The following is an 11,513-nucleotide window of genomic DNA, read 5'->3' on the forward strand; positions in this document are numbered from 1 at the left end:
GCACAGCAGAACATTGCTCCTCATGAGTAAGTGCCTCAGCTGTGGCTTGATGGGATTTGGATTTTTTGGAAATGTGAGACCATTTCCTCCTCAATTTCTGGCACTTATTTATGAAGGTTCTTGTTTGTGACATTGATATCTGCTTCCTCCTTCACCATCCTCACAGAGACCTGTACTGATACAACCCTTTCAACCCATCAAACCATCAGCAGCTTTTCAAACTCATTCAGTGGTCTCTTAGGCCTCCAAATATCTCCATATTCTTTCCAGACTGGTTGTTTCTTTTTAGTGTTGAGCTCAGAATATCATAAAAGGAAGATTTTCAAATTCATCATAAGGCAGCAGCTTGCTGTGGGCCAGTCTGGAAAATGGTGACGAAGGAGGAAAAACCCTCCTACAAACCACCAAGTAACTAGATTTATTTGTTTTGAGTATTCTTTGTGAGACGTTTTTATAGCAAAACCCATAGGTCTTCAGGGCAATGATGTTGCCCTGAAAATGCAAGTAGATGAGAATAAGCAGGATGTGGAAGAATAAAAGACAGGATGCAATAAAAACAAATGATAAATGAAGTGTGAAAAGTTGTTTTTAAAAAGTCAGTTATTTAAAGGTAAGCTAGAGCTCTTTCTAATCAATACTTACACAATAATTATGCGAAAATCTGGAAAAATAGATTAACTGGGCAGCATAAGAAATTCAGCTTTGAGCAGCAGTGTAGCTGCAATTGTAATTAGGAAGTGACTGCCCACCAATTCCATAATGAAAAAAAAAAAAAAACAGCATGACTTATTATGGAGACAGAATACAGTAACAAAGCATGCAAAATGCAAATGCAGTTTAGCTGCAAATTTTCCCTGTAAAGGCTGTATCGTTTGTTAAGGATGCAATAAAATGGTGACACTCGAAGCACTTAGACTGAATTTACCTATTTGTAAACAAAAATCTATAGAAGCCATAAAAGAAAAGCTTCACTAGCATTACTGCCAGTTCTCAGAGAAAAGCAACGTCTGTGTGCAGGACAGAGTACTACTATATCATGAAATAGGTTGCCAAATTTCAGCTTGGACTGTGCATTTACAGTCAAAATCTATGAATCCTGTAATACTAGACAACTGTGGATATACTGGCAGAGCTCCAGTGAGGTGCATAATGGCAAGTTTGATTAGTTGTTGGGTTTTTTTTTCTTTTTTGCAGATCACAATGAAATGATTTATTCCATTTATTCCATTTATTCTAATGGATTTCAACTGACAGGCTTTTTTTAATTTTGCTTTGCTTTGCTTTTCAGAAGGTAGTGTCTGGTAGTACTGGGCAATAAATAGGTATGCACGTTTTAAAATAAATGCCCTGGTATTTCTATTACCAGGGATCAGGATCTGATTTAGGAAATGCACCTGGAGAGTTGGCAGATGTATTTTTGTGATCTGGATGAGCTGGATTGGAAGTATTCCCTTGTTTTAACACAGCCAAGCAACAGCAAAATAGGTTCTCTGTTTTTGCTAAAAAAGTAACTGCAGAAATAGTTTAGTTATTGTAAATTAAAAATCTAAGTAGCCTAACACAAATACTTTGCAGCGTTCACAACATGCAGAAACTCCTTAACAGTTTCATTTTCACAGTGAAATTTCTGCATATGGCAATTGGTTGGGTATCTTATTGCATACTTCTTAGCTATAGTAAAGAATATGTGAGATCCCACATATAAATTTTGCCCTTTTATATTTTGGGTGCATTTGCTGCTTTTTCTCATATCCTTTCACCTCCTCTCTTGTCATCAGAGATGGGGTTTTCTCCTCTTTGCCTACTTTGAACTGGAACCATGAGGTTTTTTTCACAGTCCAAGAAGGCATTTGAGGAGGAGAAAGAATGGTAAAAGGCCATAAAGAAGCATTATCTTAGAAACATCAACTTCACACCTAGCACAAAGGTATGAAATAATTTCACACTGTTGCTCAGAATGACAAAATATGAAGTTGACCACATGGTCGTATAATTAATACTTCTCAACTAAATGCCCACCCCCACCATCCCGAAGAAAATCCAAACTAGAAAAGGTGGCATCGTATTTCAAAAGACTCTTTCCTAACTCTAATGGTTCCATAGAGACAAAGAATTCCTATTTGCTTCAAGACCTACTTAGTTTAGGTCTTTTAAATTTGGAAATTGAGAACAATATCATAAATTACAATTAAGAGATATGTAAGTTCAGAACAAATCCTTGTCAATGTACAGAGCTCTTTCAGAAGTTTCTTAATGGCAGCAAATGTGCACACCCAACTTTTTTTCCAAATTTCGGAGCTTCCAAACAAATGCAGCAAGAGTAAGGCCATAAAAGTTGAGGGAACACCCCAGTCATAACCCCCCAAAACCAGACTTGCCTTCAACTGTGGTCAGCAATATTTGGGTGAGAACAAGTTGTCAGCAATCTCACCTTTGTTGCTAAATGCCTTCAGCTTCTGCTACGGGGTATAAAACATCTTCATCCTCCTGACCCATAATCCCAGCTGACCTGGGGCATGCTGGGAAATTCTTCAGTCTTCCAGTGTTTTCATCTTGATTCTGATGAGTTAATCATTTTGCCAGAATGGATGAGGTAGATTTTTGTTAATAATTTACTGCCACTTAGGCAATGAAGAATTGTACTTTCTACAGAAGATGAAGCTGTTATCTAAATATTATAAATATCATAAATCTTTATAAAATTATTTTTGTAATTATTACATGCAATAAATAATTATAAGCCATTAGTATCCTCCTAGCCCAAGTGGAGATAAAAGACCCATAGCAGGACATTCTGTTAACCTTGTGAGAAGAAATTCTTATCCATTAAATAGGATATTTTGCTGCTATGCTTTCATGTGGAATCCTGTAGCCAGCTGCACTTCTATAGTGAGGGATGGAGAATCTCAGAGTAAAGGATTGAGCTTCTCAACATTTCTAACTCAGAAAGCCATTCAATAGGGTTGTAAATGCAAAGATTTTGTATTCTGCACTGGAAATATGCTATCTGTATTAGGAAAATGTTTAACAGAGATTTCTTGTTTTCTGGAACATGAAAAAAATGGTATTTCCCACTGTAATACCAGATTCAGTTTACCTGAAACAAAGTTTCACTTTTTAAAACACCTCTATTCATCCACGTTACTTTTCATGATACAGATAGCCCAAGGGCTTGATGGGATTGTTAGCTTACACATTTTCATATATAGCTTCTCTCACATTTTTGAACTGTTACCCACAGAAGAATGCACATGCTGCTTTTATAGTACTGGAAATGGAGAAAGACCCAATTTATTTTTTGGTCATTTGTATTACCAAACTAAAGAAAAGTTGCTTGGAAAAGGTATATGAACATCAAAATTTTTTTTTTCTCTCTGGAGGCTTTAACGAGAGAAATAAACCACTTATTATTCACTCATTTCACTCAGATACCTTCTGCATCAGCTTTGGAACTGGGAAGTAACAGAAGGATGAATAGAAAGATTTGGCAATTAAATAATTTGGACAATATGCTTGTGGAATTTTTTTACAAACATTTGCAAGATTGCAAATAAATGCAATGTTCTAACTCAAAAGGCAGCTCTGGAAAATACACAGAAAAGGGACCAGAATTCGAAAAAATCTTGGAAAAGCTGGGGGCAATTAGTAGAAAATACAGCACTTTCAGTTTGTAAGTTGAACTGACACTAACAGCATGCCAAGCTGCAAAACTAAAAATCCCAAACCCACTAAAATCAAAGGGTATTTCTTGAGAGTAGAAATGAGGACGCTCATCAAAAATGACGTACAATGCAAGCCTTACATGAAAGAAAGACACTCTGCAGAGGGGCTGTGAAAAAAATTCAGGGCACTTGCCAGATCTGTGGAGGGTAAGGTTTTATTGAAACACAATATATGCAAAGAGTGTACTCTGCTGGTTTTATGGATATGCTTCCTCTGATGTGACTTTGTTTTAAATAATACTTTGCTTTAAAGCGTCAGTGTGGTGACTTATTACCATTGCCCAGAAGTAAAAAGAAGAACTGCAGCATATACAATAGTGAGAGCTGCTGAGATAAATCACAGGAAAGTGGAAGGAGGACTGTAACCTCCATCCCTGCTTAAGAATGGAGAACTATGCAAATGCCTCCAAAGAAATGCAAAAACCTGGGATCCATGACCCAGAGGGGACAAGGTCCATTCAATGACAGAAGATAGGGTCAGATCATTTATAGTTCAAGCCCTGATTTTTGGGTTGTTAGAAGTTTTGGTTTGTTTGTTTATAACTATAATTAAAATTGCAAATTATAACATTACTCATTTCTAAAGAATTTGCTGTTCTATAAATTTGAGATCAATATATGCTGTTGCATCTGCCCTTTAGCTTTCCTTAAGAAAACTGCGAAATATTCTCATAAGTTATGGAATAATCAAGACAACATCTTTTATTATCTTACACAGTATCAAATTTTCTGTCTAGAATTAAGCAACCAAGCAATGTTAATTTTGCCAAGTTTTTTGATGAAGCGATCTGCAGTGGATTTGTCAGATAAGCAAATACATTGGTATTTCTGTCACATGTGTTCCCTTATTTCATTTTAGACCTTTTGCAAAGGAGACAAAGAGGTTTCTTAGAGGCATTAGAAGTTTAAGCTTAAGATGTCCAAGCTTTTAGAAGAAAAAATAAAAGGTTGTTTACTAAAATACTAGGAAGGGCACTCCATTTTAAAAGGATGTTATTATTTGCACTAGAGTTGTAATGGAGCTACGCCACACCTACTTAGAAAAAAGGGCCAAACACTACTCAGTTACAGCAGTTTCAATCCTTGGAGACCTTTACTACTAGGAAAATGGAGTAAGATTTCAGTAAAATCAATTTTTAAAAGCACTAGGAGTTTGCTGTTGACCTCAGTTACAGCAATCACTGCAGCTTTGCAAGAACAAGCTCTCTCTCTTAAATCTGACTGACGCCATTGATGAATTGTGCTGTAAAATTTACTGTTTCAATCCCTTAACTGGATGATGAAGCAACCTGTGAAAAGACAAAATATTTCAGGCAAGCAAGTATCTTTCCAAACTAACTGCAGAAATGCATTCACAGAACTACAGGTATCTTGCCCTTCTCACATTTCTTCTCAACTCCTTTGGGAAAAGATTAACCCACAGCAGCACCAGAGATTTCAGAGAATGGCAAAGTTAACACTGAACTAAATTGTCCTGAGCTCTATATCTTCACAGACAGCCTCACAACAAACTAAGAAAGAAAAAAAATTAAAAATAAACCACAAAATAAGCAGATTCATTCTGATGTTTTTGGAGACCAAATTACTATCTTGCTGAATAATATTGTCTTAATTATTTATTTTTTTTTTAATATGTGCAGCTGTCAAGTGTGTTATTTCTTTAGCTTTATATGTAATGGTTATTATTGTTACTACATAAGGACTTTCGGGTGCTGGCTGTTGAGAAGCTCAACATTTGCAGTCCAAAAAGCCAACTGTGTCCTGGGCTGCATCAAAAGAAATGTGGCCAGCAGGTTGAAGGATGTGATTCTCACCCTCTATTCTCATGAGACTCCACCTGGAGTACTGTGTCCAGTTCTGAAGCCCCCCACGTAAGAAGAACATGGAGCTGTTGGAGTGAGGACTATAAAGATATATTGAAAAAGTTGGGTTTTGGTAGCCTGGAGAAGAGAAGGCTCTGGGTACACCTCATGGTGGCCTTCCACTACCTGAAGGGGTCTACAGGAAAGCTGGGGAGGGAATTTTTACAAGGTATGGAGTGAAAGGACAATGGTTTATGGCTTTAAACTTGAAGAGAGTAGATTAGAAAGAACATTAGGAAGAAATTCTTCACCATGAGGGTGGTGAGACACTGGACCATGTTGCCCAGAGGAGCTGTGGATGCCACCTCCCTGGAAGTGTTCAAGGGCAGGTTGGATGGGGCTTTCACCAGCCTGGTCTAGAGGGAGGTGTCCCTGCCCACAGCAGGTGGGGTTAGAACTAGACTGTGTTCCAAACCAAAGCATTCTATGACCATAGCATTTAGTGCACCACAAACAAGTAATTCAAATGAGCTATGTCACACCTTCAGACTTTCATTGTTCCATGCACAATTCAGAGACTGTCAGACTTTTTAACTGATACAGACCGAAATAAACCTGACTTCCAGCTTTAATTTCAAATTCACAGCTTTCTAATGAGGCAATACTATTTTATCTTTTCTTTTGATTTCAACTTCTTCCCCATAAGCAACAGTCCTTGGTGGCACCTCATTCACTCCATACTACAAAGAACAAGCAGCAATACGAAAGTATCTTATCCAATACACACACATCAACAATGCATATCCAAACTTCCAGAGTCATCTTATTTTTTACCATGTCTCTGTTTGCCATCAAATCATCATATGCACTCTGACCTTGCACACTTGACACATTTTAATAGACAGAAGGAACAAAACTGTCAGTTCTCCCCAGCACCATCTGGGGTTCTTTTACAGTTACTTTCTTCCTAGCTGCCTAAAGCCTGATTCGGCTCTTTTTTTAACAGCATCTCCCTGAACTTCTATGCTTGGCTTCAGGTTTCTTCAAAACACCACCTTTCAAGCCTTTTCCTTTGTCATGCATTCCAGGCAGTGCTGCTGTAAAGCTCAGGAGAGGTTTTTTTCCCCTTGCTATTCTCATTCTGATTTGAGCACACTGCAATTACAACAGGATATGAACTACCCTCTACTGTTATAGATGTGTTCAATTTTCTCTCTGTTAGTAGAAGTCTTTTCCCATCACTTTGGCCTGACAAACGTGACATTCACACATTGATTGTATATGTCTGCTTTACACAGCATAGCTAATGACTTTCCCTTATCCTGACTTGAATTTTAGATTAGTTTTTCTACTGCTGAGTATTCTGTTCCATCAATAATTGCAGAACAATTATCTCATTTATGATTTTTCCCCCAAATGCTGAACAAATCCATAAATCATCATGGTATATGATGCAGTAAACGTAAGGTTTTAAACTAATACTTCATTCTAGAGACTTGCCTCATGGTGTCTATCAACCCACAGACACCCCAATGACTTTTGCAGGACTGGATATTCTCAGAGGGGAATACAGTTCACCTTGTGCATTGCCAACTACCGAGTTTTCTCTGAAAGTAGGCACGTGGTTCTGTGACACAAAGTGTTACAGAATTTGAGACTTAACAGCCAAGATGGAAAATAGATTTCTATCATAAAACCTGGTCGCTATCTCACCTGATTCTACCATCATTTGCCTTATTAAAAATTGGTTTATAGATCACATTGTTTTCTACAGATAAAGTCCAATCATGTCATAGAACGTTTTTGTTTTGTCTCATGAGGATCTCAAACACCATCTCTTTTGCTAGCTGCCATTTTGGGCAATGAAGCACGGGTGCCATTTACTGTATTACAGAGCTCTTCATTTTGGACTTTTCATCAAGTGTTAAATATCAAGTCTCACTTGAACCCTCTTGTTCATTTCTACCTTTTAAAATTAATTTTTATAGGCTTTGAAATGAAAAAGATAGCAGTAGTATTATCGATCAGATATCAGGTATCAATGAAAGATGGGATGGAAATTTCTTTTTTGTCACCTGTGGACTCCCCTCCCTTCCTCATGGTGAAAAAAATAGCCTAATTTATTCCCACTAAATGCACTGCGAGGCCCTGAACATTAGAAGACCCAACACTGTCTTTGACCTGTGTGTCTCATTTCTGAATCAGATCCTGAACAGATAATCTGATTTAGGATATTAATATCTAAGTATCTTCTTTTTTCTTTATGGTTGAAAAAAATCTAACTATGGAATACTTACTGCAGGTCTTCAGTGAGAAATATATTTGAAGTTTTTCTTAAAGAAGCATACAATGTAAAATTCAAGGCATGTGGTGGCAAACCAAAGGTCAAACACCTTGGTGTTTCAAACTCAGGAGACATGTTGGTAGCTTTGGCTGCCAGTTTCTGTATTTCAGAAGCCTCATGGTTTTGGATCTTTCAGTGTGTTACTGTGCATTCAAATAGAAGTAGATTAAAAATGAGAATATTTAAATGCTGACTACTCCCCAGTATAAAATCTAGAAAAAGAATGTAGTAAAATATAGCTCACTTTCCTTGTTTTACAAACAGGAGAGGAAAAAACCTGAATTATCCATGTATTTTTCCCATATTCGAATAAAAATTATTTCAGTGAAAGACTATGCAACTGTAATTCACTGGACATTTTTCTACTTTGTGCTTAACATAAAAACTAGTATCTTGACAACATGGCAGAAAGTTTTCTTCATGTAACAGAAACAGAGGAGTAAAGAGATGTGACTGAGAGAAGTCAGGGCTACTGTCTCTCAACATGTATTCTGAGAACTGTAAATTCTAGTTTAAGGTAAGAATTTAAAATATTGAGGACAAAATTTATTCTCCAAAAGTGGGTCAAATATTATTCCAACAGAAGCAAGGAAGTGGTTTCAAATCCACTTCAAAAGCTAAGGCCATGTTGGAATGAGGAAGGCATAAAATAGGTCTCCTATGAAATACAACTATATTTCATATTTATCTCCTGTGGAGGCTGTGGAGTGATACAAACATTTATGTGTTGTTTTGTGGAGGCTGTGGAGTGATACAAACATTTATGTGTTGTTTCTGTGTCTCACTCAGTTTTATTGTAGATCAATCACAGAATACTCTTTATGCATAAATATATCCCTGACAGTGCTTTAGATATAGATTTTTCCATTATTATTTTTCAATTCCTTCTTGTGCTACCTTTATGTAGTTCTACTCCTTTTCACTGTGCTCCTGGGAATTTAATTGGTGCTGTCAGTTTTCCTTATTTCACAGAAAGGTGTAACTGCCTTTTGTAACATTTTTATCATTTCACCACACCTCCCAATCAACACATCCCTACAGGTACAACATTAATATAAATAGCATATAATTTTTTTTTTTTTTTTTTTTTTTTTTCCCACTATACCAATGCCTGAAGATACCAGCAAAGAGAAGCATGCTTTGGTGCTGTGATCCATGGGAATAAAGTTCTCAGCCATGAAATCCTTGGTATCAAGCTAGTAAGTTCAACAAAGCGCAGATAAGAAACCAAGGAGAAACAAAACTGCAAACACTTGTTTATTGCTACTCTGCAGGTAGAAGCTGGATTTCTAAAAATCCATTCTCTGCCTCTTCTGGTCCAAACCATTCCTAGGTTCTTCACCCTTACTGAGAACAACCCCAAACAAAGAAAATACTAGTTAATCACAGAAGGTCAAGTTAGAAACATTTCAGAGAAAAAAAATCTATCAGAGACAGTATTAAAAGGGGAAGATAACTTAAAAAGCTTTGGTAACAAGCTGTTGCAGGCTTCTACAAGGTTCTCCATCTAATCAGGGAAGGATTTCAGGCAATGGTGCTGCTCACTGTGTAGGGAATAGCACTTTTCAGATATGACTATCAATTAAAGAAATAATGCTTTGAATTTTTAATTGGAAACAACTATTGTAGCTAAGCTGTAAATTTTTTAAGACAGGCAATGAGGGGAAAAAAAATAGCTCGATACCCTTTCCAACTCATACCATCCTTTTGTAGAAGAGATTTTTTTACTGCTTTCTGCAAACTGATGTCCTGCACTAGTAAATAACATTAGTAGCTATTGGCAGAATTGCAAATGTCTGCATAAGTACATTTGCAAGAAAGATCAAATATGGCACAGGCTGTTCCTGTGCTATTATTCAGTTCACTCTATTGCTTCTTTTACATAGCCTCGAAAGTTTTCTGAAAAACACAAGCTTTCATACAATATGTTGTTTGGAGATCACTTTTGGGAAGTCTAACTGTGTGCATAAGCACACCAATTTTGCAAAGCCTCTGAAAAGCTCCTGAAAGAAATAAAGCCAGGTAGGTTGCCTCCTGAAGAGGCTGAGCACCTCAGCAGTCTGAAAACCCTGCTAATTCTTTCAGCAGCCACGAGGAGGATAAGAGATTGCAGACTATAGTGCACTTGCCATGGATATTAGCACAAACTTAGACACAAAATGTCCAGCTTCAACAGGTCCACATGAGCAATCCTTCAAGCCTGCTACACACATTCCAAGTTCCCTCATCCACCACAGCACCTTGCTGCCTTAGGAAAAACAGGAAAAATGTTAAGATCCTATTCCATTAATGGTTACACACTAGAAAATAAGGACTTATGCTGCAGCAAGCTATGTGTGGGATCTTTATGTTACTGTAAGCTTTGAGATGCAACTTCTAGAAACTTGGAAAGCATGACTTAGACTAATTTGATGACAGTTCTGGAAAAGAAAAGATCAGAGCCCCTACTTTAAAAAGGAAAGTCCAGGAGAAACTTTCTCAGAGAAATGGAGAAGCAAAAAAAGAAGGAAGGGAAATGGAACAACAAACTGAAACAAGAGGTATGAGATTTATTGTGTCAGTACTGCATCTTCACTTTTGAGTGGGTTACTTCAGCTGTCATTCTTGCAGGAGAAGCTCTAACAGAAGTAGCCAATATGGTCAGATTTACCAGATTTGAGCAAACTCATGTCATCTAGAATTTTCCTGTCCTGGAAAAATTAAGAAACTTACTTTTAATGGTGAAATGTGGGTATTTGGAGAGATTTCACAGTTGTAGCAAAAAGCAGTACAACTTCAGCCACTCATTATGACTCAAAGCCATCAGAAATGAGCTGGCTAACTCCAAGAAGACAGCTCTGGTCTGTTGACACTCATTTTTCAGAGAACTGAACATCTCCATCTCCATCTAATTTTCACAATTAAATCAATACTGAAATGATAATATCCAGCCTGGACTGGGACGCTCCTAACCATTTGTTCAGTCTTCTGCCCCTTGAGTTCTATCAACTGGTCTGCCTACAGCAGTACTGTGACTGCTTCCCTGCAGGCCACTGAGAACTGGGGATATGGCTGAGGGATGTCCTCCAGCCCCAAGCATGTGAGATGCTCCACAGGAACATACTGCTGGGCTTCAAGCTGGCTGGACAACTTCCTGAGCATATCAGTCCTTAATACCAGATCCTTCATCTGCATTTCTGCTGTTTCACCAACAATGTAGGTCCTGGTTATGGAAAGGGTGTAACTAAAAGTAAACTTTCCTGATAGAATACCTTGTGGGGCTGTGGAATTGCCAAATGCCTGTTTCAGGCTGTACTTCTGTCCAGCTTCGAACACCTTTGTATTGGGCAGCTTGAGAAAATAAGGACAACCATATACAGCCAATGTCAGACTATACAGATTTGCTGAATGAACGCCATACTGAGCCAGTGCCTCAACTGCTTACCTAGTGAAGATGAAAATCAGATGAAACTCCTGAGGATTTGGCAGGTAGAGCAATTTTACCCATAAGGCATGGGTACAGTGAGTTTGAATTTGTATTCCTGAAATACAACAAAGCTACTCAATTAATTTTGTAAAATCAGCATCAATTTCTAAGCTTCCATTGAGATACCATAAAAATGCTTTGCAAAGTTTATTAATTTAATAGCTCTGATATTCATTCTG

The sequence above is a fragment of the Heliangelus exortis genome, chromosome 1 (genome assembly GCF_036169615.1).
Source record: "Heliangelus exortis chromosome 1, bHelExo1.hap1, whole genome shotgun sequence".
Taxonomy (NCBI): Eukaryota; Metazoa; Chordata; class Aves; order Apodiformes; family Trochilidae; genus Heliangelus; species Heliangelus exortis.